The following is a 4,289-nucleotide window of genomic DNA, read 5'->3' on the forward strand; positions in this document are numbered from 1 at the left end:
AGACGGGCGCCGCGAGGCGGACCGTCCGGGGCGACTCTCGGCCTGTGTTTTCGGAGCCGGCCGGGCATCACGCTCCCTCCTTGGATGGACAACATTCGTAGTTGACACTTTGTGTCATTTTATCCGAGCAGACGGGCGCCGCGAGGCGACCGTCCGGGGCGACTCTCGGCCTGTGTTTAAGGAGCCGGCCGGGCATCACGCTCCTTCCTTGGATGGACAACATTCGTAGTTGACACTTTGTGTCATTTTATCCGAGCGGGCGGGCGCCGCGAGGCGGACCGTCCGGGGCGACTCTCGGCCTGTGTTTAAGGAGCCGGCCGGGCATCACGCTCCTTCCTTGGATGGACAACATTCGCAGTTGACACTTTGTGTCATTTTATCCGAGCAGACGGGCGCCGCGAGGCGGACCGTCCGGGGCGACTCTCGGCCTGTGTTTTCGGAGCCGGCCGGGCATCACGCTCCCTCCTTGGATGGACAACATTCGTAGTTGACACTTTGTGTCATTTTATCCGAGCAGACGGGCGCCGCGAGGCGACCGTCCGGGGCGACTCTCGGCCTGTGTTTAAGGAGCCGGCCGGGCATCACGCTCCTTCCTTGGATGGACAACATTCGTAGTTGACACTTTGTGTCATTTTATCCGAGCGGGCGGGCGCAGCGAGGCGGACCGTCCGGGGCGACTCTCGGCCTGTGTTTAAGGAGCCGGCCGGGCATCACGCTCCTTCCTTGGATGGACAACATTCGCAGTTGACACTTTGTGTCATTTTATCCGAGCAGACGGGCGCCGCGAGGCGGACCGTCCGGGGCGACTCTCGGCCTGTGTTTTCGGAGCCGGCCGGGCATCACGCTCCCTCCTTGGATGGACAACATTCGTAGTTGACACTTTGTGTCATTTTATCCGAGCAGACGGGCGCCGCGAGGCGGACCGTCCGGGGCGACTCTCGGCCTGTGTTTAAGGAGCCGGCCGGGCATCACGCTCCTTCCTTGGATGGACAACATTCGCAGTTGACACTTTGTGTCATTTTGTTCGGCCTGTGTTTAAGGAGGCGGCCGTCCTCCACTCGGTCCGTGTTTAAGGAGCGACACTCGCGCTCCGGTTCGGCCTGTATTTAGGGAGGCGGCCGTCCTCCGCTTGGTCTGTGTTAAGGGCGACACTCTGTCCATGTTTGAGGAGCCTGGCCCTGACGCTCCTCTCCGGCCTGTGTTTAAGGAGGCGGCCGTCCTCCCCTTGGTCCGTGTTAAGGGCGACACTCGGTCCATGTTTGAGGAGCCTGGCCCTGACGCTCCTCTCCGGCCTGTGTTTAAGGAGGCGGCCGTCCTCCCCTTGGTCCGTGTTAAGGGCGACACTCGGTCCATGTTTGAGGAGCCTGGCCCTGACGCTCCTCTCCGGCCTGTGTTTAAGGAGGCGGCCGTCCTCCCCTTGGTCTGTGTTAAGGGCGACACTCGGTCCATGTTTGAGGAGCCTGGCCCTGACGCTCCTCTCCGGCCTGTGTTTAAGGAGGCGGCCGTCCTCCCCTTGGTCCGTGTTAAGGGCGACACTCGGTCCATGTTTGAGGAGCCTGGCCCTGACGCTCCTCTCCGGCCTGTGTTTAAGGAGGCGGCCGTCCTCCCCTTGGTCCGTGTTAAGGGCGACACTCGGTCCATGTTTGAGGAGCCTGGCCCTGACGCTCCTCTCCGGCCTGTGTTTAAGGAGGCGGCCGTCCTCCCCTTGGTCTGTGTTAAGGGCGACACTCGGTCCATGTTTGAGGAGCCTGGCCCTGACGCTCCTCTCCGGCCTGTGTTTAAGGAGGCGGCCGTCCTCCCCTTGGTCCGTGTTAAGGGCGACACTCGGTCCATGTTTGAGGAGCCTGGCCCTGACGCTCCTCTCCGGCCTGTGTTTAAGGAGGCGGCCGTCCTCCCCTTGGTCTGTGTTAAGGGCGACACTCGGTCCATGTTTGAGGAGCCTGGCCCTGACGCTCCTCTCCGGCCTGTGTTTAAGGAGGCGGCCGTCCTCCCCTTGGTCTGTGTTAAGGGCGACACTCGGTCCATGTTTGAGGAGCCTGGCCCTGACGCTCCTCTCCGGCCTGTGTTTAAGGAGGCGGCCGTCCTCCCCTTGGTCTGTGTTAAGGGCGACACTCGGTCCATGTTTGAGGAGCCTGGCCCTGACGCTCCTCTCCGGCCTGTGTTTAAGGAGGCGGCCGTCCTCCACTTCCTTCCATGCACCACCACATTCGCAGTTGACACTTTGCCATTTTTTCAGAGAGGTGACACTTAGTCGTTTTTTCGAAAGTTGACACTTAGTCGTTTTTTCGAAAGTTGACACTTTGCCGTTTTTTCAGAGAGGCGACACTTAGTCGTTTTTTCGAAAGTTGACACTTAGCCGTTTTTTCGAAAGTTGACACTTAGCCGTTTTTTCGAAAGTTGACACTTAGCCGTTTTTTCGAAAGTTGACACTTAGTCACTTTTTCGCCACAGTGACACCTCCAGCGCGTGCCACGGCGCTTTTCAGGTCTTCTATCCGACCTTGTGCTGTCGAGGACGGCGTGTCCGACGCCGTGGGGAGACCAGCACCATCTCCTCCATACTCGTAAACGGGGTGCTTTGGAAAACGGGGGGAAAGTCGATGAGTACACTGACTACTGGGACCATTTCATTGTACTCTGGCGCACCTGAAGACCAAAAAAGGTACTGCACCTTAGCCCGGGTACCTCACCCCCTGGTACCTCGAGGAGAACTTAGAAAAATTTCGACAAATTTTTGGTGAGCTCCAGGGAGAGAGGCTGATTTTTCGCTTTTTGAGGCCGACCGCCGAACCGGCGCGGGGCGGACTCACAAGCCCCCCAGAGCCGTGGGCACTTAGTCGTTTTTTCAGAGAGGCGACACTTAGTCGTTTTTTCAGAGGCGACACTTAGTCGTTTTTTCGAAAGTTGACACTTAGCCGTTTTTTCGAAAGTCGACACTTAGCCGTTTTTTTGGAAAGTTGACACTTAGTCGTTTTTTCGAAAGTTGACACTTAGTCGTTTTTTCGCCACAATTGGCTCTGAGCTCCAGGGGGAGAGCCTGGTTTTGCCTTATTTCAGGCCGGCTGGGGAACCGGCGCGGGTCGGATGCACGAGCCCGGCAGAGCCGTGGGCACTTAGAAAATTTTCGCCGATTAAGCTGGGACCTCCAGGCGGAGACCGGCATTCCTCGTCCTCGGGGTTCGACCCAGGAACCGGCGCTGGGCAGACGCCGTAGCCACGCAGAGCCGTGGGCACTTAGAAAATATTCGCCAAGTTGGCTCTGAGCTCCAGGCGGAGAGGCTGGTTTTGCCTTATTTCAGGCCGGCTGGGGAACCGGCGCGGGTCGGATGCACGAGCCCGCAGAGCCGTGGGCACTTTGCCATTTTCTCAGAGTCGACACTTAGTCGTTTTTTCAGAGAGGCGACACTCTGTCGTTTTTTCGAAAGTTGACACTTTGCCGTTTTTTCAGAGAGGCGACACTTAGCCGTTTTTTCGAAAGTTGACACTTAGCCGTTTTTTCGAAAGTCGACACTTAGCCGTTTTTTCAGAGATGTGACACTTTGCCGTTTTTTCGAAAGTCGACACTTAGCCGTTTTTTCAGAGATGTGACACTTAGAAACTTTTTGCCAAGTTGGCTGTGAGCTCCAGGAGGAGACCGTTATTTTTCGTCATTCGAGGCCGACTGCGGAACCGGCGCTGGGCGGACGCCAAAGCTCGGCAGGGCCGTGGGCACTTAGAAACTTTTTGCCAAGTTGGCTGTGAGCTCCAGGAGGAGACCGTTATTTTTCGTCATTCGAGGCCGACTGCGGAACCGGCGCTGGGCGGACGCCAAAGCTCGGCAGGGCCGTGGGCACTTAGAAACTTTTTGCCAAGTTGGCTGTGAGCTCCAGGAGGAGACCGTTATTTTTCGTCATTCGAGGCCGACTGCGGAACCGGCGCTGAGCGGACCCAAAGCTCGGCAGGGCCGTGGGCACTTAGAAACTTTTTGCCAAGTTGGCTGTGAGCTCCAGGAGGAGACCGTCATTTTTCGTCATTCGAGGCCGACTGCGGAACCGGCGCTGGGCGGACGCCAAAGCTCGGCAGGGCCGTGGGCACTTAGAAACTTTTTGCCAAGTTGGCTGTGAGCTCCAGGAGGAGACCGTCATTTTTCGTCATTCGAGGCCGACTGCGGAACCGGCGCTGGGCGGACGCCAAAGCTCGGCAGGGCCGTGGGCACTTAGAAACTTTTTGCCAAGTTGGCTGTGAGCTCCAGGAGGAGACCGTCATTTTTCGTCATTCGAGGCCGACTGCGGAACCGGCGCTGAGCGGACG

Source organism: Syngnathus leptorhynchus, unplaced genomic scaffold, assembly GCF_054491065.1.
Source record: "Syngnathus leptorhynchus isolate UIUO unplaced genomic scaffold, UIUO_Slep HiC_scaffold_159, whole genome shotgun sequence".
Lineage (NCBI taxonomy): Eukaryota > Metazoa > Chordata > Actinopteri > Syngnathiformes > Syngnathidae > Syngnathus > Syngnathus leptorhynchus.